Below are 27,335 nucleotides of genomic sequence, written 5' to 3'. Positions count from 1 at the left end.
AGGATCGCCGATTCGTCGATCCGGATCGATTTTTTAGAAGCCCGATTCGGGTCACCGATCCGTTTTTTAAACTATTGGTTTCAACCAAAATTTTAAAAAGTAGGTCCAGATTGAAACCAACTAATTCCAAAATAACGAGTCCAACTTCCACATATAGTTTCAACCAAAGTTCAAAATAACGAGTCCAACTTCCACATATAGTTTCAACCAAAGTTCAAAATAACGAGTCCAACTTCCACATATAGTTTCAACCAAAGTTTTAAAAAAGTAGATCTACATTGAAACCAACCAATTTGGAATGAAAAATGTTTGGGGCGATAACGGAAACCAATCAATTCCCCATCACACAACCAATTCTCAAAAAACCAAACAAATTTACCAATTCTTAAAAAACCAAACCAATTTTATGCCAAAACCAACTGGTTCTATGCCAAAACCAACCAGTTGGGAACCGGTTATTTGATAGAACCGAACCGATTAGTCCTCTAAAAAAAGACAAGTCAAAAACTCCAACTTCCTATTTTTTGAATTTTTTATTTTTATAAACTTATTGCTCTGGCCCCACTGCCATACGTGCGCGGGAAGGGCTTGAGCGTGCCATGGCGTTTGAAAGGCATGATCCCTTTTTAAACACCTTTGCCTCCCTTTTATCTTCACACATTTACGATATGGGGCATAAACCACCCTATTTTCAAGAAGCCGTACCCTGTCATGGCTACCGCTTCCCACCAACACTCCAAGTCCTTCTCCATACCCCCCTGAAACTTGACCCACTTGCTCCTCGATTGCACTACCACTTCGTCCATATATTTACAGGCGATGCAATCTCAGCCACTGATTATCCTTCCTTTTGCTTCAAAGCCTGTCCTATATTGGCTTCCATATTTCCAGCAACCCACCACCGGAAATCACTATTATGTGGCCGGAAAAAATCAGGACGCCTTAGCTTGAATTGAGACACACCTTATTGCATTTTTTTTTTTTGTAAATTTTGTGTTCTGGGGAGGTCGATTTAGAGAGAGACAAGGTGGGGAGGGGTTGGAAAGGAGAGAGATGAGTGATGGTGGACTGAAATAGACGTTTCCTCGTTCTTAAGGTGCTGCTATTTTAGTTTATAGAGCAGACCAAAGAAGAGCTAAGGCCTAGCTAATGTACTTCAAACTAAAGGAGAGGTTTAACAGTGACCCTTAAGCTTCATTCTTATTTTTTAATCTTGTTAACCATGTCGACAATTGCCCCTGAACATGAACATCCTCAACAGGCTTTTGGGTGGGCTGCAAGGGACACCTCAGGAATTCTATCCCCCTTCAAATTTTCTCGAAGGTATCAAATCGCCGCCTTTTCTTTGTCGACTGTTTTTTATCATACAGTGTGGAGCAAATGAGTTCATTTACTTAAAGAATACAAAGGATTTGGGCTTAATTTGTTGTAATTACATGGCATTTTTTAATGGAAATATTCCTATGAAGTAAAAGATCCCAGCTAATGTTTTTAATTCTTTGGCTTTGGCCAAAGAGTTCGAAGCCTCTAAGTTTGGTCTCCAAACCAATCGAACCCTGCAAAAGATATTTTGACAATGCTGTCAATGTTTCAAAAAAGTAGATACATTTTTTATGAGAATGCCGTTTTATATGTAATCTAGGATTCACTATTTCTTTTTTTTTTTGGAAGAAGCATACCCTCTATTAGATGAAATGCCTATGCTTCTCTTTCCTGGCCGGAAGCAGTACCTGAAACAACTTTGATCAGAGTTATCATAGTTTATAATGGAAAGATGTAAATTCTTGAGTCGTATAAACTATTGGCATTTTATGGGTGAGCAAGTAATGAAAACGGAGAAGCAGTTGGTAGAATTTTATATTATCAATTGCATTATTTGTTGAATTCTTAAATTCTTTAGAGGTATAAACTATTGGCATTTTATGGCTGAGCAAATAATGAAAACAGAGAAGTATGGTGGTAGAATTTTATATCATCAATTGCATTATTTGTTGAATTTTTTGAGATGAATGTTTGCAGGGCAACCGAACCAGAGGATGTAACAATAAGGGTTTTTTATTGTAGGATATGCCACACTGATCTCCACTTTGTTCGTAATGAATTTGGGTTCTCTGTTTATCCACTTGTTCCGGGGTAAAGCTTATCTTCTCAGTCTCTTTTTCATAAACAAGTTCATTGGGGTTTAGATGATTCAAGCACATCTTTCCTCTACTCCTTTGAAATAAGGAGACGAAAAATGCACAAACACTGCTTAAATATCTTGAAATATGAATGTCAAAAATCTTTATGACAGTTTATTATTTTTTAAATTTCCAAGCCAAAAGCTCTTCCCATGAGCCTACACTTAAATAAATGACATTTTGATCTCTTTCATAAGTAAAATTTTTATAGCTTTAGGATATTCTTCTCCAGTTTTTATACAATAATAAGTGGAGTTTTTTAGTCAAGTTTTGATAGACAATAATTGACAGGCATGACATAGTATGGATAGTATTAGAGGCCGGAAGCGATGCAAAGGAGTTCAAGGTTGGGAACAAGGTCGGGGTCGGTTGCTTGGTAGGAACGTGCCACACATGTGAATATTGCAAGCAGAGCCTCGAGTGCTTATGTTCAAAAATGATATCGACCTACAACTCAACCTACTCTGATGGCACAATGACTTATGGAGGCTACTCTGACAAGATTGTTGTTCACAAACGCTATGTCTTTCGTATCCCAGAGAATCTCCCTCTCAATGCTAGTGCTCCAATTGTTCTACACAGGGACCACTGTGTATAGCCCCATGAAATACTATAGCCATACAGTGCCTGCTAAACATATTGGGGCGGTAGGACTTGGTGGGCTTGGCCCTGTTGCGGTTAAGTTTGCTAAGGCATTTGGGCTGAAGGTTACAGTTATCAGCACATCACCTAGCAAGGAAAGGGAGGCCATTGAATGACTCGAGGTTGATTAGTTTCTTGTTAGCCATGATTCGGAGAAAATGCACGTTGGAAATCAAAATTTTAAAGCAATATGTAGTTTCTCACTGATCATTGAAACTAAGTTGTGATTTTAGAGCTAACTTGGCTTTTGGTTTTTTAAGTAATAATTAATCAATTCAAGTTTAATTCTCACCTGTTGGTTACTTCTGATTAACAATCCAACATGCCTGTTGGATTCTAACTTTTACATGTTTTAAAGATGATTTTTCTCCAAGTGCTGAAACCATCTTGTTTATGTCGTGTTTCTTTTATGTTTCTTATTTTTACTTTTCCTTTCAATTTCTAATTTTGGGGGGTTGCAATGGGGACAATGGATTATATCCTCGATACGGTTTCAGCTTACCATGAATTGGTGCCATTGATAATCTTACTAAAGCCTAATGGAAAGTTAATTCTTGTTGGTGCTAGAGAAGCCCTATCAAGTTCCAGTTGTTCCATTACTAATGGGTAAGCAGATAGTTAGTTTACAGTTAAATCTTGTCCACCTATGCAATTTGGTAGAACAAAGGCTCTTCTTATATATACCCACACTACGTTGATCAGAAAAAAAGATATAATGCTGATGACTCAAGTGCTACAATACTCTGCTCATGAAGCGTTTCATTTGTGTATGGGTATGTGCCTGTATATATTGCTACAAATGTTGTAGATTTTATCAAAAGTTCAGAGAGTCTAGCCTTCAATCTGCCTCTAAGTTTCATTGTCGAGCATATTTATGGATTTATTTTACTAGCACTACATCGTTATAGTCTGACAAAGTTCCCCTGAACTCACAGGAAGGAAATTAATTGGGGGAGGAATAATTGGTGGGATGAAAGAGACACAAGAGATGATCGATTTTTGCTTCGAACACAACTTTACTGCTGAAGTTGAGGTTATAAAGATGGACTATGTGAACACTGCCATCGAGAGGTTGGCCAAAGTTGAGGCTCTTTATCTACTTAACTGCTTCAAGTTAGTTGAGTGAGGCATTCATCATGAGTTGTGGTTTGCTATTTACTGTTATTTTTCCCTTAGGAGGAAGTTGTTCACATTTTAAAGTATTTTGATGCACTAATGTAGTTGAGCAATAAATGAATGTGATAAAGCAGTAAAATGAGGTTGTACTCTTTACAAGAACTTTATGCATGATTTGGCTCTCTTTTTTAGCTTCCTATTTTACATAACGAACTCCGTTATCTGGAATTTGCTATCTTTGGAATCCATAGATTCGAATTGAAACAGGAAGGGTCATCAGCATGAGTCTTGTCAAAGACTTGTCTGAGTCTGTTAAAAATAATTAATTAATTAGGGAAAATTATCTGAGCCCCTACCCAGTCCTTTATTATGGGATGGGTCGAATTTTTATGAAAATTATGCCGAGCCCTCCACCCCCCTTCTAGACGACCTTTTCTTCTCCGTAATTGCGCCACTTGTCCGGCATTGCTAACACGCGATAGGGGGAGTTGCCACACAAGATTATTTTCTAGTCTATTGACGTCCGAGTCCATTGCCAGATTGCATTTTCTTCCACCCCATCCGGCAATAGCTATCCCGGACTGCACAATTTTCTCCAGGCTCTTTCTGGCAATGGGCTCTCTCTCTTCCTCTCCCACTCACTCTCGTCCAAAATGAGCATGAAGGTTAACTTCCCCTTCTCTCTCTAATCCAAAACAAGCATGAAGATTTACCTCCATATTATTGCATGTGTAAAGCCAAATCACACAGGTGGGTTTTAGGCTTCTTTTATTTATATTTTTGTTTTAACTTTTCTTCTTTATTTTTAAGGGATTGTATATAATGAGATCATTTACTTTAGATATAAGATGGTCACAATTACTCACATCCATCTGCTGTGAAATTTGAAAGCTTGGATGTGTCACAGGGTTTCTTTTGAAGTTTGAACTTGGTTTATGGAATAATTGCGGCCACCCAATTTCACATCCAATGGTCAAGATTAATGTGACCACCCTATACCGAAGGTAAATGGTTTCATTCTATACTTTCCTTTTAAACCATTGAATTGTTTCGATCCAAAGGTTGGGGTGCATTGAGAGTCCCATGTTTAAAGGGTTTTTTCCTCTTTGCTTGAAAAAAAGTAAGAACAAGAGAAGAAAATGAGAGAGCTCATGTAGGGTGATGTGCCATGTTTTTACCTTGATTTCTAGTGAGAGAAAGTGCTGGAAGAGGAGTTTTGTTGGGTTCTTGAAGCTAAGCTGCTGGCTCTATTTTAGACAGAGAAAGTACACACTTGTAATGTGTTTGGATCATGTTTTTAGAAAGGTAAAGCTGCTGTAAATTGGAGTTTTGAACCTCATTCTCTTTTGTAATCTCCATCAAATTAGTAAATAAAATCCCACACCATTCTTTCGTGGATGTAAGAGTTTTGAACCTCATTCTCTTTTGTAATCTCCATCAAAATAATAAAAAAAACCTCATACCATTCTCTCGTGGATGTAGATCATGATTTATAATTGAATCACGTTAAGTCCTTGTGTTTTGTGGAGGTATGTTGATGTATTTTCACTCCATGTTATTTTTTTGACGCTATATTGTTTCTATTGATGGTCTATGATATTTTGGATGCACAATAGCTATTAATGTAACTCACCATCGGCGAATTTTCTTTACCATCCCCCGTCCCCGGCCCTGTCCCTGGCCCCTGCTCCTTTCTCTCTCTTTTCTAAAATGAGCATGAAGCTTAACCCCCTAAGAGCATCAAGCATCCATAACCAACCTTATTTTCAAGAGAGCCGTCTCCTGTCACGGCCAACGATTCCAACCAAACCCTCCAAATCCTTCTTCTTCTCCATAATCCCCTGAAACTTGACACACTAGCTCCTCGAGTCCAGTCCCACTTCTCCCTTTCTTCTATATATTTACAGGCAATGCAATCTTAGCCATTGATTCTCCTGCCTTTTGCTTCAAAGCCTGTGCTATATTCGCCACCATATTTCCAGTGACCCCACCGTCAGTAATCACCATTATCGTAAATTTTGTGTTTTGGGCAGGTCGATTTTAGAGAGAGACGAGGTGGGGGTGTAAAAGGTGAGAGATGAGTGGTTGTGGCTTGAAAAATGGGACGTTTTGACCCAAAATTGGGACATTATGCAGATTTTGGCTGGAAATTTTTGAGATTCTGGCGTAGATAAAAAATGGTGATTTTTAGGGAGAGAAGGGAACATAAGGACAATGAAGTTAATAATACGGCCAAAATGCATTGTCCATTGGCGCAGGACTAAATGCATTGTCCGCATAACTATTCCCAGACAACGTCAAGAAAAATGCATTTTCTGGTAGTGGAAATGCCCGACGACCGTTAAAACACACAAAAGAAGTATTTTTGTGTGGCAAGTCCCTACCATAGTTATCAGGAGCGGGAAATGTTTTGGTTTTGGGAGCTGGAGCGTTGGATCGAGGGTTTTCTAAAGCTGTAGAGCTCATGGAACGAGTTTCGATGAAGGTAAAAGTTGTGAATCGAGATCCTGCATGAACAGGGAGTGTTTCTTTATGCATTAGGATCAAGATCTTTATTTAATGGGAACGTGTTCAATGTAAAATGGGATTGTGTTCCCACATTCATTAGGATGGTGCTCCCATAGACAATAAGAACGAGATCCCTTTTAAAGTTGAGTCGCACCCTATCTAAGAAAAATGCATTCTTATTTGGAATGAATCGAGCTCCATTCAAGGTTGGATCGCATTCCGCTTAATTTGGAGCCAATCTCCACATGTCCTCTCTCTCTCTCTCTCTCTCTCTCTCTCTCTCTCAACTAGACATTCACCACCTCTTCAACCTCCACACCCCTGATCCAATGGACCGATCTACCAAGACACGTCCCTCTCCCTCTCTAAGTTCATGAAAACATTCGTTGACTTCACAATGAGTGGACTCTTTCTCTATCCTCAGAAAGCACAACAACAACAAAATTCCACATGTCCATCTCAACATCGCTTGCTAGCAGTTGGGGACCTCCATGACGATCTCCAAAAGGGCCAAACAAGCTCTGAAAATGGCTAAATTTTTTGATAAAAACGATCACTAGATTGCAGGAAACTCCATGGTTGTGAAGCTTGGTGATATCCTTGACAGTAGAGGAGGAGAAGAGCTAAAGCTCCTTTAATTTTTCGAAAAACTCAAGCAAAACGCAAAGAAATCAAATGGGAAGTTGTTGATTTTACAGGGAAATCATGAAAGCTTGAATTTACAAAGGGGTTTCAAGTATGTTATAAAAGCTGGCCTTCATGAATTCAAGAATTGGGGTGACTGGTTTTTTATAGGAATTCAAATGAAAAACCTTTGTAAATGATTTGGAAAAGCAAATTAACATTTTAATGGAGTACACAAAAATCACTCATTCGGAATTAGGGTTAGAATAGCTGCTTTGAGTACTGGAGGCTCAATTTCCAAGCATTTTTTAATTGATAACCCTACTGTTTTAATGGTGAGTGGCTATGTTTTTGTTTATGGTGGGATCCTCCCTAAGGATGGAATTCCGGGAACGTAGGGATCGCAATCCTAAAATTCTGGTAGCAGGGATTTAATTTGTCCGGGAACCGCATCTACAATGCTACGGAATGTATTCCGTGGGATAGTGGGAGCAAGATCTGTGCGGTACCGAGAGCGAGCTCTGTTGTGAATGAGATCGAGAATCCAAAAACTAGGAACGAGCTCTCAAAAAGTTGGGACAGGGTTCCGGATGAGATCTTGGCTATGGAGTGCTGGAGCTGGGTTCCGGAGCAGGAGTGCCACCCTAGTTGGGTGCTCCCGGTAACTATGGTCCCTATCATAGCCATGCCGGACAGGTGGGGCAATTAGGAGAATAATAAAAAAGCCGCCTCACTTGGGATCGTTGTAATTTTCGTTAAAATTCGACCCATCCTGTAATAAAAGTCGAAAGATGGCGCCCTACATAATTTTTCCCAATAATTAAAACATGCCAAACTAGCTGGCTCCGAAGTATATCATTCTATGCTTGCCCAGGTAGGAACTTGTCTCATGCCAAAGTCATGTCTGACAGGCATGGTAGATGCTGCAGAAAACTCAAATGAGTTTTGTTCAAAAAAGTAGAATACTAGGAACTTGGGCGGTTGCCAAACTCGACGACTCCCCGAGTACAAAGTTTCAGACTCGGCAAGGAGCTGAGCCCGAGTAGCTAGGACAATCTAAAGGAATCGCCCGATTTTTCATACGCTTCTATTTCCATATGTTACCTCCTATCTCCATATGTTATTGGTTTGACCTTTGGGTTTTGGGTTGAAACTTAATGGCCAATGCTAGTACTACTCCTATCTGGAGCTCGACAACCCCAAGATGGGTTCATGCAGGCGACATTAGCCTTTCCCTTTTTGTACTTTCTTTTTCTATACCAAAATGGCCATTATACACTGATCTCATGGCCCAACATTGGGTCTAGATTTGCGTTAATAAAAGGCAAAAGATTTTCTACTATCCGGGGAGTGTACTATCTATTTACTCCCATGGATAAAATGCGTGCTGGGCATACTTTTTAGATCTCAATTTTTGGTGATGAATATCTATAATCCATAGAATAATCTCAGTAAAAAGAATTTTCAAATAAATTCGCTGCGTACTAGAACAAACCAATGCCTCAATATTGAATCGAGACCCTCCAACATTTGAAGCGCTAGATTTAAGTGTCACAAAACTAAAAATTCAAATTGTTTCTTTTAAAAATAATAATCTAGTAATTCTTCTTTGGTTCCCAAAAGTTTAGACAAAAGAAATCTCTTAAATAGGTGTTATGAGCAAGGGAGTATATGTATAATATGCTCCAGGTCTTGTCAAAACTGCAAACTTTGTTAAGCTTTTCCTGGAGGGTAGTCTCATTCTTCACTTCAGATGGAGGTACCTGGTTCATATGTCTTAGCTCATATGGTTTATGTTGTGGCTCGTCTTGCAGCTTCAGCCTGAAAGCCCTCTTGAGGTGTCAATGTTTAGCGTCTTCACGGGGGTTTGCCATGCCTAATCCATGTCGAGTAGACCCTGTTGTTGTGAGAATTCTTATTTCATGAGTCGTAGGAAGGGACTTATGTCACAAAAAATAGAGCCATTGTCAATCATTGCTCCTCGTATTTTTAGAATACCTATATCTACAGCTATTGCAATAGGTGTACGAATTGGAACTTGGTTGCAGGCTGGGATAGTGGTCACTGCTACACTAACTGTGTCCCTTTGCTGATTGTTGCATGGGCCTGAGTGGTTGTTGAAATACCGGTTGCCAATTCCACCTGAGGCTTGCAGTTCTATTCCTCCATGTTGTTTGAGCAAGCTTTCGACCTGGACCGCCTTGGTATTTGTATCGGCAAAGGTGGTGGAGTTTGATGCCCCCCCATGCAATGAGATTTCTTTGCGCATGTTGCAAATGCATTTTTAAATGACATCAGCCTCGAGCATTGGGTTGTTTTGATACACTGCTAGATATCTCCACCTTTGGATAAACTTATCCACTAGCTCATCAGTATCAAGCATTGGGTTGTTTTGCTACACTGCTAGATCTCTCCACCTTTGGATAAACTTATCCACTAGCTCATCAGCCTCAAGCATTGGGTTGTTTTGCTACACTGCTAGATCTCTCCACCTTTGGATAAACTTATCCACTAGCTCACTAGGTTCTTGAGTCATGGTAAGAAGCTCAATAGCTTGAACTTTCTGTTCCACCTCACAAAAGTGCTCATCGAATTGATGTTCTATCGTAGCCCAAGTGTGGACTGAGTTCGGTGGAAATCAGGCATATACCACTTGAATGCGAGTCCTGTTAGAGTTGCCACAAATTGGCGAAGTCGTAAGTGCTCATCAGATGCAAATTCTTGGCACGCTAAGATTAAATTAAGTTATATGCTCTTGGGGCAAACCCTTACCATTGAAGACCGATTATGAGTTCATATCAATCTCAAGATGTATAGACATGAGAAAAAATGAATTTCAAGTGCTGAAATATTGCATCTTGTAATGTATTTACACCATAAATTTTAAAGATTTTTAAGTGTTCGTAGGTCTACTCGATTTACACTGTTTTTTAATCTTAAATTTTATAATTAGAAATGAAAATAAATTTCAGACCATCACAAAAATTACTGAAACAACATATTTTTGCACTATTTAAAGGTGCGCCTTGCTTTTTTTTATTGTTTAGGGCCTTGTACAAACCGCACCCAATAAAATATATTTGAAGTGTTAATCAATTGGCGCCTTGTTCTACTTGAGTTTTCTACAAAATTTTTTATTTTTTCACTTTGCATAGGTCGAAGTCTAGTTTCTTTTAAAATTGGCGTGTTTATGTTAGGGAAATGGAGAGGGCGTAGTTCATTGAGGACTTGGAGAAAGCGTAGTTCATTAAGGAATTGGAGAGAGAGAGAAGGGGTTACGCCATATGGCACGCTCAAGGCCTTCCCGCGCGCATATGGCGGTTGGGCTGGTGCAAAAGGTTTATAAAAATAAAAAGAAAACTAAAAAGATAAAAATAATTGGAATTAGTTGTTTTTAAAAATAAAAAGAATTGAAAAAAATAAAAATAATTGGAACCGATTGTTTTTTGCTTGTTTTCTTACGGAACCACCGAGTTCTGTCAGAAAACCAGCTCACAACCGGTTGGTTCTGGCATAAAACTGGTTTAGTTTTATGAGAATTTGTTGTCATGAGGAATTGGCTGGTTTCCGATATCACGCCCAATAATTTTCGATTCGAATCACCCCCAATAATTTTCGATTTGAATCGGCTAATTTCGATCCACATTTACTGTTTTTTAAACCTTGGTTGAAACTATTAGTGGGAGTTGGACACAAGATTTCGGGGATATGTAGTTCTCTTGTCCGCAAATTAAAATAAATGAAATGGAAGTTGAAATCTCATATAGAGCAAAGGGGGAAAATGGGGTGGTTGTTCAGGTGAATGCCGGCCATCCGTTTGATAGACGGTGCATGATGACCTTCTAGATCTCAAAATAAAAATTAACAATAAATTATTATTATTTTTAATCAAAGATATTTTGTATAAGTTTTAGGAAAAAAATGAGGGGGGTTAGCATGCGGGCCAAGCCTGTACATGTAGAAATGTACGCCCATTAATAAATTTATTTTTGAGATAAATTTTTTTACTTAATTTTTAATAATATGTATACAGATCATGAATATGAAAAAATAAATAAATTTTAAAAAATAGAAATAATAGTTTCATTAAGAAAACATTTGAATCGTTAGTTTCAATTTTTTGTAGATAGGCCACATATTTACATCCATCTTTAAGATGGATGTTTTATACTTCTAGACCGCATATGTAAAAATACGATCCGACATGCATGAAACAATTTTCCAAAAATATATTTAGCAATGTGTTTTTGCCAACCAGCATATGCCTAACATGCGCATGTTGGCTTATGAAAACGTTTGCACATCCACATGCATATGCACCAATTTAACTTGCGCACATCTGTTTATGTGTGCAGTTGCTCTGCGCCCCCTAAAATCTATGACTCCATCAACAATAAATGGTGCGGACCTGAATCTCAATTTTATCTAGATTTTTGGGTATGCTGCACTATCTATTATATAAAGAGGGTGATGATGTGGGAAAGGGGCTGGGCTCGTGGTTGTAGCGCCCCATATTTTAGTCGCTCCAATTCCATTGACAGCGTCGAAAACCTAACCGTTAAAAAGGAGGTAAGGCATGTACTCCCCCACTGAATTACCCCAAAAACAAATAAAAGAGGGTGATGATGTCAGTGATGCAGCCCTAGAGCAACGCACTTCACCTGCCATGATAGCTAATGGACCATCTATGTGAGATAAAAGAAGGATTTAAAAAATATATAATTCAATTGAAACAATAATATATTATTATAATATTGAGGATTGTAAACATTATCTCACCACTCATAAAACACAAATATTGTGAGATCTAGAGCACCATAATTATTTCTTTGTGAAAATAAAGAGTTCATAAAACAGTATAATACTTATTTTTTTCCTTTTTTTCAAGGATTTAAATAAGTCTCGAGAAAATTCTTTTCAAGCACTTGTGGTACTATTTGAAGTGTCATCGGGTGAAGTGTTGCAACTCTTCAAATGGATCAATTGACATGCAACATGATAGCGAACAGTCATACGTTGTCTCTTTTTGGACATCAATGTACCCTAACACAGGAGCGCTCTGTATTGGCCTTCACTCCCTTTGGTTAGAACATAAATGAAAAAGATAGGCTCATTAAGTATGATTTCTTTACCCAGTCTTTAATGTGGGATAAATAATCTCATAATTTCTTTCTATAGTTAAGACAAAATAATATTTTCCAAACCACTATATTATAAAGCAGATATTATTTTAAAATAACTCATAATATTTACAAAGCAAAATACAATATTTTAAATAAATGTGTGGTTTGTTCCTGCAACTTGCGAACAAAGCTTGTTTACGTACGCTGCTTATTCTTGAATTACCCCGCTGGTTAATATACTCATTATACGTGAGATCCAATCTGAACCTCAAAGTTTCCGAGTAACCGTGTGATTTTTTAATGGTATTTTAGGTCTAGTTTGGACGGTCCTAGAAACAAATTTTCAGAGTTTGCAAATGATCATAAATCGAGAAAATATTTTTTTGAAAAATAAAATTGATATATTTTGTAAACTTCTTTTTTCACCATCCATTTTAACTTTTAGTGGAGGCACTAACTTTCGAAGAGGTCAAAAAATGGTCATGTGATGCATGTGAGGATGCATAAAATTAGGCGAGTTAGCTAACTCACCAAAACCGTGTTCATGATTAATTGAAGTTAATTGGTGGCTTGACCTTCAATTAGTCATGACAAACCAAAACCGCGCTTATGACTAATTGAGGTCAATAGGTAGCTTGACCTCAATTAGTCATGAACAAAGCAGAAAATATACATCTAATCTTGCAAGAAAGTTTAAGAGAAACATTTATATCTTTGTCTTCATGAAAATACACTTACGTGGCTTGACCTTTGAAATTTCTTAGAATGTGAGAAAGAGAATAACGCACGAAATACAAATCTAAATTTGGGATGAAAGAAAGTTTATAAGAAACATTTAGATATTTGTTTTCAAGAAAATACGTAAAAGTCCAAAGAAGCGCTACCCAATCTCACTTCCCCTTATTTTCCCTTATTTTCCAAGTAACAATGAATAATGATGTAAATATTAAAGGAAAATGGTTTAATAGGGGTGCGGCCCTATCAAAATAAGTAAAGCCCTACCTCATAATTCATCAAAAATTACAATTCAAGCATTATAAAACCTATACATCGTTCATCTAAGCTCGAACATATTAGTTGTGAAAAAAAATTAGGAGTTTAAGCTTTAAAATCGTGTATATTCTAACAAATTATCTAGACCGTCCATTTCACTCTAAAATTAAGTGTTCATATATCTGCAAGATCTATACTATTTTATTAGTTTCAAATTATATTATTAGTGTTAAAAATTGATTTAGAATGACGGATCAGAATTCGTGTAGCAGATCCTAATTAATTGGAAAAAAACCATGATAATGATGATGATGATGATAGAGATTTTCATTTCCAAAAGTGCTTTCCAAATGGGCATTTGACGTAAAGGCTTTTTTTTTTTTTCATAAAGTCTAGGCCCTATAGAATCTTCATCCAATATTAAATTAACAAATTAAAATAATACTGCAGTCAACTAATAAAAAATTCAAAACCTAATCCTGGAATTTTCCAAATGCATGCAGTTCCAATAAAACTTCTGTAGCACACGACTTTTGGAATCAAAGTAGGCTAAAAGTCCAGTCCAGTGGTTTAAAAAACGGATCGGTCACCCGGATTGGGCATCCCAAAAATCGATCTGGATCTGGAATCAGGCAGAATCGCTCGGATTAAGCCTTAAAAAAATTCAAAAAAATTATTAAAATTTATTACAAATGTTGTTTTTTAGGAATCCAGTAAGAGATGCGGGTACTACATTATTAACTTTCATTGTTTTCATCAATTTATGAATATTGAGATGTTATTTCCCTGTATGAACTTATGTTGACTATTAAATTTACATCACACAAAATAAATCATAGAATTATCATAGATTAAGTATATAATCATATATGGACTACAATAAAGAGTTGACTAAATCGATGAAAAATTGGCCATTAAAATCTCGAATTGGCGGAAAACTCTAATTCACTAAAAAAACCCAACTTATTACAACCTAACTTACTATAATATTATATACCAACAATATTTTATAATTATTTTATTATATAAATAATAACAAATCCAAAATATTTTATAATATCATCTAATTTAAAATGTATTATTGACAACTGTAAGAAAAATAGTACACTACATGATTTATAATACAAAAATTAATAAATAAAATAAAAGATTTGATTATCAATGTATAAATTATTAGAATGCGTACCAATTTTCTTTGATTTTCTAAGTGTTACAAAACTAAAAAATTCAAATTTTTTATGTTAAAAATAATCATCTAGTAATTCTTATATGGTTCCCAAAATTTTAGACAAAAAAAAAATCTCCTAAATAAGTATTATGAGTGAGGGTGTATATGCACAATATGCTCCCACAGGAGTGTGGTATAGGAACTCTCAGTGAAATTATAATATCGTCACTCATGAGAAAGTAACATAAATAATGTCCACTGGGCTCAAAATAGGATAAACATAATTTTTTGAATACCCCCACTTCGAAAAACAGAAAAGAAAAACCATGTTTTGTTTGGAAAACATTTAAACTGATCTTCTCGACTTTGAATATTACAGATGCGAAAAAAAAAAAAAAAGGATTCGAAGCCGTAGAAATAGGATATATTGTATTACAACATCTCGATGTGCTCAAGAATCTACAAGATATATGCCTTTTTTTGTTATAAAAGTAGTTATAAAGGCCTAAATATATATCAACACCCACACACACAAACACACACAGAAGGTTTTGAACTCAGCCAAGTCATCCAGACTCGATCGAGTGAGCGGACTCGGCATCTCGTTTAGCTGAGTCCTAGATAAAAACTCAATCACATGAAAAGGTCATAAAAATTATATTCTTTTACTTGATAAATACATGAATATGCTTCTAAATAATTTTGAATTTTTATGGTGATTTGTGAGTTTTCCTTGCTCTATTCTTGGATTATTATTATTTTTATTTATAGCTATATAACAATTTTCCCAAATTTCATGTGCTGTATAATTTTCCATCTTTTTTGGACTTGTAAAGTTGTTTGAAATTTAGTTTGCTTTTTAGAGATTCTTCTACTTTAAACAATTTTTATTACCTTCAATCTTTTAGCCTTTTCTATGCTTGTACGTGATAATAATAGGTCCACTACAACTCGCGAGTCAGTCAGTCACAGTGTTTGTAAAACCGGGCGATCGAATCATTAACCACCCAGTTAGCTCGGAATCGACCAGTAGCCAACTCTGGTTTTGGACAATTTTGGTGATCAATCGGTATTTAAAAGAAAAATTTTAAAAAAATGTATATAAATTCTCAAAAATAAGAAAATTGATTTGCAATGTATTTTTTAATATTCTTTACATTATGGTAAAAAAATTTTAAAAATTGGTCATTAATACTCACTTTTATATTTTTCCATCTTTTTAGAAAATTTTAAAAATACCCCTAGGCATAAATTGATTCGTTAAAATCCATTTTTTCATTAATTTTTTATTTCATTTGAATGTGTTTTGTTTTAATCATTCTTTATATGTTTTTCATATTTTAGTAGATTTCTTTTTTTATCTTTTTTATTTTTTAACACTTTTTTTATCACTTTGGACATGTCCGGTTAGAGCGGTTTAATCGGTCGGCTTACTGGTTAGCCCGAATAAACCGCTTCCACGCTCTTGTCCGATTAACCATTCCAGTTCGATTTTGCAAGCACTGTTCATTCACCATGTGGTCACGCCACCCTCAAGGGGCCGACAACCCTCATGAACAACTATACAAGGAAAAATTACACCATAAATAAAAAAGGTGTATTACACAATGCTCTATATTTTTGTGAATTTTAGATGAAGCTCCATCCTGCCTGCTTGCCCCTTTTTTTTTTTTTTTAATTATTATTAACAATATTGCCCTTATTTTGGTATTTTTATTTTAATTTTTTTTAAAGCTCAGAGTTTTTTTTTTTTTGGGCAAGCTTTCTATGCTTCCTCTATAACATAAAACTTATATACTTCCCCTTATCTAACCGTCCATTCTGAATGGAGAGCTAAGATTGCCCCAATCACAATGTCACATCTCTACATTGTTTTATTTATTTATTTTTTTTTCTATAAACTATTTTGACACCAAATTTTGTATGTCCAGTCCTATATTAAACTTGCACTAACGGAAAAATATATATATAAAAATATTTCTAATAAAATTAAATAACCAAAATACCCTTGAAAGTTTCAAGGGGTATTTTGATCATTTTATTTTATCAAAAAATTATTTTTAATATGTTTTATAGGTGCGCCCCAATGAGAAGATGGCACTTAACAAATTTCATATTCATACAATTTGTATACAAAAAATTAAAAATAAAATACTTTGAGATGTCGTATCTAAGATCAAACGGTGAGTCTCTTAATCAAAATTGGACAGCTAGAGGAAGTATAGAAACCTTTCTTGTTTTTTTTAAAGTTAAGAGTTATTGATGGTAAAAGGGATAATTGCAATCTTTCTAATGTTTCCAACATTGAACTTAACTAAAGTTAAGTAGTTTAATGTCCTCAACATTGGACAACTTTATAATAGTTGTGGTTGGTTTTAATGTTTGAAACATCAAATAATCTTGTTAGTCTTCCAGTTTGATTTAAAGAAGGGTACAATGTCCACTGTCTAACCACATTTTATAGGTCCGTCGTCAGGGGCATCAAATCGGTCTAATATCGAAGGCAGTCCGATTTATAACAAAAAACAGGGCATCATAACTATTATAAGGCATTTTGATGTTACAGACATTGAACTGCCCAACTTTAGGTCAGATCAATGTTTAAACATCTGACGTACCCAAAATTGTTCCCCTGCAATACTGGAAAAAATAAATTAAAAAAAGGCATGTGGGATGAACCTCTGTCTACATTTGCATGGATATGGACCACCTTGTAATACCCTTTTATTTAGGGTGTGCTTTGTATAGGATTAGACCACGTGCACTTTCAAATAGTGTCTAAAGATATCGTTTAGCAAATCTTTTTGATGGATTGAAATTTTTTTTTATTTGTCATTATGAAATTTTGCGTCTTAAAAATATAATGTATATTACGCAGATCTATAAACACTTGAAAATCTTAAAAATTGATGGTTTAGATAATGCATGTTGTATCTAAAGATCAAGATGGTCGGTCAGCATGCAAGCAACTTCTTCTACTAAATTTTTGAGTTGCAGACTTTTTTTTATTGTTTAGAGCCTCAACCTGAGGTGAACTTTTTCCTTAATTTATTATATAAACGTAATTGTTCCAACACGGAAACACTTACGCAGCCATGAAGTGTAAACGGCGAGCTTAGAAGAGAGAAGTGGGCAGAACACATTTGCTAAAGCATGTTTAGAGGCAAATAAATTTGTTTAAAACCAAAAACTGAAGACTTCTCTTACCTTACGTTATTTCTTTATGAGATCAAATTAAAAATGAAAGGAGGATGATTTTCAAACGGACTGGAAAAGAAATCTGCCTCTATGCATTGTATCTTTTATTGGTGCATTCAATCATGTCTTTTATGGTTTAAATATATTTTTGATAAGATAGATTTCTAATTCTAAAATCAAATTAAAAACTGAAAAGAGGAGATTTTTCAAACGGACTGGAAAAGAATCTCCCTCTATGCATTGTTTCTTTTATTTGTGAACTCAATCATGTCTTTTATGATTTAAATATATTTTTGTTAATAAAGATATCTAACTTAGACGCTGTGCTTTTAGGAGTAAAGTGAAACAATAGGGACTAAATTAGCTACTTCATTTTTTAAAAGATCGAGCACGTTTGGTTCGTGTAAAAACATTTTTTAGAAAATGTTTTCAAATGAAAAAAATTTCTCATGTCGTTAGGTGCGGGAATATTTTCATACTAATTAGCTGCTAAATGTCGTGAAACGATACATTGGGACCAGTGTTCGCAAAATCGATCCGAAACGGTTATCCGGACATGAGCCTGAAAGCGGTTTAACCGACCTAACCAGTAAACTAGCCAATTCAACCGCTCTAACCGGGGTTCAAAAAAGTATCGAAAAAAAATACAAAAAAAATCTACTAAAATATAAAAAGCATAGAAAGCATGATTAAAACAAAAAACATTCAAATGAAATTGAAAATTAATGAAAAAAATGATTTTTAACCCATTTTATATTTTCCAACGGTTATTTTTAAAATTTTCTAAAAAAGATGGAAAAATATAAAAATTAGTATTAATCAAGAAAATAAATTTTAATATTTACCGTAATATAAAGAATATTTAAAAATACATTACAAATCAAATTCCTTATTTTTGAGAATTTATATACATTTTTTTTTTAATTTTGTTTTTTAAATTCCGGTTGATCACCCTAACCGCCCAAAACCAGAACAGGCCAAGTCTAACTAGGCGATTAACGATTAGATAGGGCGATTTTATGAACAATGATTGAGACCAATTGTTGTGAAAATACTCCCACACCTAATAACCATATAAAAAAAATTCACGTGAAAATATTTTTCAGAAATTATTTTCACACGAACCAAACGTGAAGGATTGTAAGTCTTTCCTAACTCATTTATTATATCAGTTTAAGACTTATTGTTTCCTAGCTCACCGTTTACGTCATGCCATTTTTCCAAAGGTTTCAAGGACTAAATCTTTCTTAGATCATCCATTATATCATGTAATTATATCATGTAAAGACTGTGCTTCCCAGCTCACCTTTTATTAATGGGAAGATTACTTGATCAGATTTGAGAAAACCTTCCTCACGAATTTTTTTCGTGCTAATGACTGTAACCTTGAGCCCAAATGTCTTAGCAAACTAAACTTCACCAGAAAGTGGCCAAGACTGCCAAGTCGAACCAAGATGTCTGCTAGGCTCTGTAAGGTCATAATATTTCATGGGCCTATACGCAGTGCTCCCTGCACATAACAATGGAACACTAGCATCGAGAGGGGGGTTCTTTGGAGGCTGCTCAGACAAGATTGTTGTTCATAAATGCTACGTCCTTCATATCCCAGTAAACCTCCCTCTCGATGCTAGTACTCCATTGTTATGCGCAGGGACCACCGTGTATAGCCCCCATGAAATATTATGGCCATACGCAGCCTAGCAGATGTCTTGGGGTGGTCGGACTTGGCGGGCTCGGCCACATTGCGGTGAAGTTTGTTAAGGCATATCTGCTCAAGGTTACAGGCATTAGCACATCTCCTATCAAGGACAAGGAGGCCATGGAAAGACTCAAGGTGGAAAAGTTTCTTGTTAGCCGTGATTCGGAGCAAATGAAGGTTAGAAATCAATTTTTTTAAGCAGATTTATTATCTTACTAATCATTGAAATTAAACTGTTCTTTTAGCACTAACTTGGCTTCTGTTTTTTGAATAATTATTAATCAATTTGAGTTTAATTCTAATTGATAGTTTAGCAATAGAAATAATTCACAATATCAATACAAAATAAATAAATAAATAAAGGGAGGCCGTTGACTGTGGCAGGAGGCCACTGCTCAGGCCGAAAATTGCCCATGTTTCAGGGTGTGATGTGAGCAGCTATGCGTTATATCAGAGGGCCCAAGAGGCGGAGTGCTATGTCGCTGTTGGAGAAGCCTTCTAGAAATGGCGACTTCGACCCTTCGGAGGAGAAGTTTGAAAAGCTTGCTGGATCCTAAGGTATAATAATTAATCAATTTGAGTTTAATTCTAATTGATAGTTTATCAAGGGAAATAACTCGCAATATCAATACAAAATAAATAAATAAATAAAGATATTTCCATATGTTTGGATCACAAAGTCCTTTCGGTTACTATTTTTGTCCTTTGAAAAGTACTCAAATATGCCTTTCCTCAAAGGATTGTCGAGTGGTTAGTTTCTTCCTTGAGCCACAAGAACCATGGCTCTGACCCCACTAATGAATAACTAGCTGCTTCACTAAATTCAATCGAGTTATTGGAACCTCATTGAAAATTAACATTTTATTGTATGTCTACTACAATTTTTATGTGTTCCAAAGATGATTTCTTCTCCAAGTATTGAATCCATTTCTGTCTTTGGTGTCTATGGTTTCTAGTTTTTGCCGCCCTCTTGACTATAACTTCGACATGGTGTCAGCCATCAAGGATTATATCCTGGATACTGTTTTGGGTTCTTAATTTTCCATTACATTCTAATTTTTACGTGTTTTAAAGATGATTTTTCTCCAAGTATTGAAACCATTCTGTTTCTGTGGTGTTTCTTTTATGTTTTTCTTAGTTTTACTTTTTCTTTTCGGTTTCTCATTTTGCCAGGCTGCAATGGGGACACTCGATTGTATCCAGGATACAGTATCAGCTTACCATGAATTGGTGCCATTGTTAAATTTAATAAAGCCTAATGGAAAGTTATTTTTTGTTGGTGTGCCAGAGAAGCCCTATAAATTTCCAGCTATTCCATTACTAATTGGTAAGTAAATAGTTAGTTTTGAGTTAAATACTGTGCCCTTATTCAATTTGATAGAACAAAGGCCCTTCTCATATATACCCACACCAAGTTAACCAAAAAACAAGAAATAATGCTCCTAACTCAAAGCGCTACAATACTCTGCTCATGAAGGGTTTCATGTGTGTGTTTCTTTATCAGTGTTAGAAAAATCAAGCGATCTAACCGCTAACTGCCCGGTTAGATCGGAACTGATCACTGGCTGGTTTCGGTTTCGAGCAGTTTTGGTGATCAACCGGTATTTAAAAAAAAAAGTCAAAAAAATGTATATAAATTCTCAAAAATTAAAAATTTTGATTTGTAATGTATTTTTTATTATTCTTTACATTAAGGTAAAGATTAAAATTTGTTTTGGTTATTAATACTCACTTTTATATTTTTCCATCTTTTTTAAAAAAATAAAAAATACCCCTAAACATAGATCGATTATTTAAAATCGATTTTTTCATTAATTTTCAACTTCATTTGAATGTGTTTTGTTTTAATCATTTTTTATATGCTTTTCATAATTTAGTACTTTTTTGTTTGTATTTTTTTTATTTTTTTCAATATTTTTTTGATTGCCTGGAATTTGCCCGGTTAGTGCGGTCAAATTGGCCGGTTTACTGGTTAGGTCGGTTAAGCCACTTCCAGGCCCATGTCCAATTAACTGTTCCGGTTCAATTTTGCGAGCACTGGTCTTTATATATTGCAAAATGCTCTTAGATTTTATCAAAATTTTAAATGTTCTAGCCTGCTATATGCCTCGAGTTTTATTTTTGAGCTCTATATTGATCCTCTCAAATAAAAGGAATGTATGTTCACCTTTCTTCCGTGGAAAGATAGAAACATGTACTCATTTTTTGGGAACAATATTTTTATTTCTTTTATGTGTATCTATATTACGAAGGTAGTTCATTACATATATTAGTTTCTTTAGTAGTACACAACTTTATAACCCTGTAAATTAGGGCTCTTATTCATACATTTGATAAGTTCAAGAATACATCTTCTAGGAGGCGTAAGGGCTAAATATACAAAAATACAATTTCTAACATGGTATCAGAGCATGGTTTCGATCTACCTGTTTGATCTATCTTGATTAAATAAAGCAACATTTGCCTTGGGAGAATGAATCTTTGATCTAGGGTTGTTTGTTTTTTTATCGTCTTATCTGAATCCGGATGGCCGCTGCAACCAATTTTTTTGGTGACCTTGTTTTTCTTGCGAAATAAGAGGTGAAGATATAGTTCTGGCTTAATCCATCAATTTCATGCCCTAAAACCACATCCTTAGGCTTCCTCCATTGTTTTCAAGATCACTCCAGCCACCTCTGCCATCTCTACGTCATCCCAAAATTTCATTCAGAGCTCTCTTGGATATGTTTTTCAGTCATCTGCACCAAGTAACCCAAAAAAAATCAATCTTATTATGTTTTATGAAACCAAAGTAATTTCTGCATGCGACTCCGGAACATACTGCTCATGGCCGTTGTGTTTTGTGGTTACAAAACCAAATATGCCGAGTACAAACCCACACCGAATTGATCAATCATACGGACATCAGCATTTGCAAAGCCTCCAAGAATTCCTTGGTTCTAGACCTTGCAATGGTACCACGGTTGTTCACCAAATCAGCCTTGGTCATGCCAATTCCGTTGTCCATTTGCCTTCTTCTCCTATGGAGAGAAATTGCAGTAAGGAAATCTTCGCCATTAGCCTCAGGCACCAATAGTAAATGTATTATGGAGCTTATAAAAAATGTGAACAAGAGCTTTAATTTATAGAGTTACAAAGTTGTATACTATTAAAGAAATTAACACATATAATGAACCTCCTTCCTAATATTGATACTCATAAAAAGAAGGAAAATATTGTTTCCAATAATAAATGCAGGTTTCTATATTTCGACATTCTCCCTCAAACTCAAGATGCGTTAAGAGAGAGCAACGTGAGTCAACTTGAGTTTGGAAAACTGAAGGCATATCTTAAAAACAAAGCATAAACAAAAAAAGCTTGAGCAGCTGCAAATTAACGATCTTCAGAAACCGAAGCTTCGAACAGAGCAATCTCGCATAATAGCAAATCAAGAAGCCTCTGGGACAGACAGGATTGAGTAACAAAAAAAAAACTTCTTCATCATACATGACGGAGTAACGGAAAACTCCATCATCCAATATGATTGAGTAACAAAAAACTCAATCATTAAACATGATCGAGTAACAAAAAACTCGATCATCAACCAGGATTGAGAAATTCGATCATCAAACAAGAGGCACTTAGAAGAGCCAACAGAAATCAACGGCGGATAAACAAGAACTGTTGGACCTTAGATTTTGAGTTAAGAACAATAAAATCCAAAACAGATCATAATGTTGAACACAACTCGACAGCAAAACATATCAAAAAGTCGAAACACGACTCAATTGCTATTCCACAGATGGATTTGGACCCTGAGATCAACATCCTGAAGCAAAAATAGGAAAATAGGAATTTTTTTATTTTAAATAGGGTAGATCGACCATTTTCGATGGCTATTTTTCAAAAGCAGGGGATTTAGAGGCAGGTTTCAGATCTGACTCAACAAGAGTCCGACGTCAAAGAGGAGCACGACATCCATGATTTACCTAGGTTTTCATGCCAGTGGAACCTATCACGACAACGCCTGCAAATTAACAGGCAAACAGAAGAGAGAGAACTTTGTTTTCTCTCTCTATCTCAATAGTTCGAAATTCACGAACTCTATGAGTAAGACCCAATGCATATTTTCTCTCTCTCACTGGATTTCACCTAAGGGCTTTTGTTCACATCTTTGACAAACTCAATAATTCATCCTCTATGGGGGCTTAAAGCCCAAATATACAAAAATACAGTTTCTAACATCTCTAACATGCACTTATCTTTGTTCTTCCTTTTTTGTTTTTTTCTTTTTTTTTATTTTTTTTTTAACATTTTTAGGCAAAATATTATTAGAAAAAAATTGCCCAAGTTGCCATATTGTGACAAAGTTCACCTGTATTCACAAGAAGGAAGCTAACTGGGGGAGGATTAATTGGTGGGATGAAACACAGAAGAGAGGATCGATTTTTACGGAAGACACAACATCATGGCTGATGTTGAGGTTATAAAGATGGACTTTGTAAACACTGGCCTGGAGAAATTGGCCAAAGCTAATGTGAGATATCGCTTTGTTATTGATGTAGCAAACTTTTTATCTACTTAAGTGCTTTTAGTTAGTGGGGTGAAGGCCTTGGGTTGATAATTTTTCGGATCGGATCCGGATCTGAATAGTATACATTGGATCTGGATTTGGCTCCAAAACTATCCATGGGACCAGAATCTGATCAGTTGCATTGTGTTTCGCCAATCTTTCGCTATCTTATCCTTGACCTCTAAAGAAAAAAAAATCCACTTTTGCATCTTAAGACATTCTTTTTGTCTTTTTTTTTTTTGACGAGGTTACATAAGAATGAAACTTGAGATGTTTGGCTATGAAGCCTAGCTCTGAACAAAAATAAAGACATGATTACTATCTCTCAAAAAAAAAATAAAGAAGTTAATTATTTCATTGCATTTCTCAAAGGTGGTGGCAAGAGCTCAGTACGGCTCCGCTTTTTAAACACCAAATACATCTGGTTTTCTTTCGAGAATTGTATATACTATATGCAAAGAAAGCATCACTACTGGAAATGCAAAACCAGTGAGACAGAGACTTTAAGTTTTACCTCAAGATGTTTAAGAGAAGTTTTACCTCATTATACCTGCCAGAATTGACCTATTTCAAAGATCCATTTAATCTCTCAAAAAAACTATGAAAGTTTTGTAAGATATATGATTAGCTACTGCTGAAAACAGAGTATGATGCAAGTAAAAAGAGTCGATCAATAATTGATCAATACTAAAACATGTCTGAGCATGATAGAAGTAAATGAATGGTACAAGAAAAAAACACATTCACTGATAACAGTAAATAAAATTAGAGGAAGGGTCACGTTTACCTGATCGATTTACGGTTTTTGTGGGGAGCAAAGATCTTGAACAGCAATCAATGGCGAGACAGAGGAGTACTCATAGAGGCAAAGGCGCAGAGCAATGGCACAGAGATCAGAGAAAAAGATGAGAGAGAGAGATGGGTTGCAATAGAGAGAGACATGGAGAGTCTTCTCTTTTAATATTAGTAAAAGATCTTAACAGGGGGTAACCTTTAACCCTTTTCTTCCCATATCTCAAATCAAAAAGGCATCCTCTTGTTAAAGAAACAAAGAAATAAGTTTTATCCTATTCACCCAATATCCCCACTTCCCCTTTGAGATTTATTGCACTGGTTCTTGCTCATGCCAACTTATCTTTGTCCTGGATACCTCTCTCTTTTTCCCTCTCTCTCTCTTTATTGCACTGGTTCTTGCTCTTGCCAACTGATTTTTGTCCTGGACCCCTCTCTCTCTCTCACTTGAGGCTTTCAAACCAAGATTATGTTTTGTATGGTGTTGTTATCCTCAATGTTCAAAAAAAGGAATGGTATTGTTATACTATCGTTTCTAGCTGAGCAAATCTCTGTATCGTACTCACTAATAGTTTCATAATACGGTGTTGGAAAATTGTCTCGGCTGCACCGCATGACTGCATATGCGGTCCAAAAAAAGTATAAAGCATTCATCTTAAAGATGGAAGCAAGTGGATGTTCCATCTAAATACAATCTTAACCAATGGTCTAAATGTTTTCTTACTAGAATTATTATTTTCAGTTTTTAAAATTTATTTATTTTTTCATATTCATGATCTCAATGTTGGAGATTACATGTCTTTAAAAATTAAATCCAAAAATCCATCTCAAAAACAGATTTATTAATAGATTTTTACATATGCGGGCTTGACCGCATAAAAACCCGGTCCGTACGTGTTAGATAAGTTGTGAATCCACAACGTTCAAGATCGACGGTGGAGATGAAGTGTGGTGTTGGATCGAAGTTTCACATCTGAACTGCAACTTATCTCTGTTGAAGGATGCCCTCTTTGTCAACTTCTCACCGTACTTATGATTGTCGTATTCATCTCTCTCTTTTCCAAACAGTTAACCAAATTTTATTAAGATAAAAGAGCACAAAGGAAGCTGAGAAGACCTCAAAAGGAAGGAAAGGAAAGATTAAAAAAAAAAAAGATAAGAATGTGGACAGAAGAGAAGAGGGTAACGGATGAGCAGAGACAGAAGTGTACCCGGTAGGGCTGCTTATTGGGTTGGGTGGGCCAAGTCTGGATCTGGATCCAACAGGATGGGTTCGGGTTCAACTCATATCTTCCTGGGTCAGTTGGGTCCTAGTCCGAATCATCCATCCTGAACTTAACCCTGTGTACATGTCTTATTAAGTATATTAATACAATCAAAATTGGCGATGTTTTGTGTTGGTGAATTTGCACTGACCCCTAAATTTTTAAGCCTTGCGTGGGAGGTCTACGTTGGTACCCTTCCCTCTCAAGGTACTTTTAGAAGGTGGATTGGTCCTCATTGTCTAGGGTAGTGTGCTAATTTTTGCACACTAGACTTGGGATATAGGGTTGGGAATTCACCAAGGTTAGAATGTAGGATTAGGGGTTTTTTTGTCTGGGAGGTCTCTCTCTAGAACACTAGACCTAACAAATGACTTCCACCTTTGAAAATAAATAGGGGCGGCAATGGACCCAACCAGACCCAAGACGTGGCGAGCAAACCCAACCTCGGGTTCAGCTATGGCTTCAAATTTTAGACCCGAATATTATTTAGATCCGGGTCCAGGTTTCGGATTCGACATGTACTTGTAGTCATAGGGAATATGATCACAATCATGTATTTTTAAGTATACACTTGGTATTCATATTACCACAATATTGGCAACATTTACAGTATTATTGGTGAAAAAAACAAAAGCTCATAGTATAGAGTATGATGGTAAAAAAAAGGGCAAAAATAATAACAATAAGCTCATAGTTAGGGCGTTAGTGGATCTAACCAGACCCGGGGACCCGACAGGTCAAAGTAGGAGTCCAAAATTTGGATGCAAATACTATTCGGGTCCAAGTCCAGGTCGCGGTCTAGGTCTAGTTAGACCCGACCCACTGCCACCCCTAAAAGTAAATGGGCATACAACCAGGAAATAGGTGGATGGATTACTAAATTTAATTCCGGTAATAATTCAAAAGGGTAATTTTGTTAGGCCCACTATTGGAAATTCTACCGCATACCCCTAAAAACCTCACTTCCATCCATGCCCATGTTATACGGCACTTATTTCTTCATTCCAGGCCACCAAAGGGATAATGTATCACAACCAAATGGTTGGGCATCTCATCTCTAAATTTGAGAGGAAAACTCCAATATTTGAAAGAGCTTGCGATTATTACTTTAATGGGTTTTCAAAAATCAGCTTTATGCACTTTTCCGTACACATTTTCTTACCGGATTCTCGTAGAATCGTAGAATTTCTTTATTTTGATGCCATAAAATTGAAGAGCTCAACCTGCAGTAGTTTTGCATCAAAAATTGTGCAAGAACCCCCCAGCAATTAGCTATGAGACTTTTAATCGCCCAAACTCCAATACTTCACTTTCTTCATATGGCCTAATTTTCCATAACTCCAATACTTCACTTTCTTGCGCCATCTAAATTCATATATTGACTGATCTCTTCAAGAAGTTCTCTCAATAGATCTTCCCTATACTACAAACACATTTCTAGAGGTATCATGACCATACTTTCGCCTAAACTCATC

The 27,335-nt window shown here is 35.9% G+C and overlaps 1 long non-coding RNA gene and 1 pseudogene across 2 annotated transcripts; both read left to right on the top strand.

Annotated features, from left to right (window-relative positions):
• The first annotated feature begins 649 nt into the window (after positions 1–649).
• On the top strand, positions 650–24,115 carry LOC18441228 (putative mannitol dehydrogenase; annotated as a pseudogene). Its single transcript, XR_016044920.1, has 7 exons — positions 650–1,323; positions 2,020–2,133; positions 2,472–2,944; positions 5,972–6,008; positions 19,057–19,428; positions 20,425–20,582; positions 23,622–24,115. The product of XR_016044920.1 is annotated as a putative mannitol dehydrogenase (transcript).
• On the top strand, positions 3,605–5,405 carry LOC148779691 (uncharacterized). The gene is made up of 2 exons (XR_016043629.1): positions 3,605–4,688; positions 4,846–5,405. It is a non-coding gene; the product is annotated as an uncharacterized LOC148779691 (long non-coding RNA).
• Positions 24,116–27,335: the final 3,220 nt, after the last annotated feature.

Source organism: Amborella trichopoda, chromosome 11, assembly GCF_054954075.1.
Source record: "Amborella trichopoda isolate Santa Cruz 75 chromosome 11, AtrichopodaSantaCruz75HAP2 v2.0, whole genome shotgun sequence".
Taxonomy (NCBI): Eukaryota; Viridiplantae; Streptophyta; class Magnoliopsida; order Amborellales; family Amborellaceae; genus Amborella; species Amborella trichopoda.
Note: the sequence above shows the minus strand (reverse complement) of the source record. Positions and strands in the feature narration are given on the sequence as shown.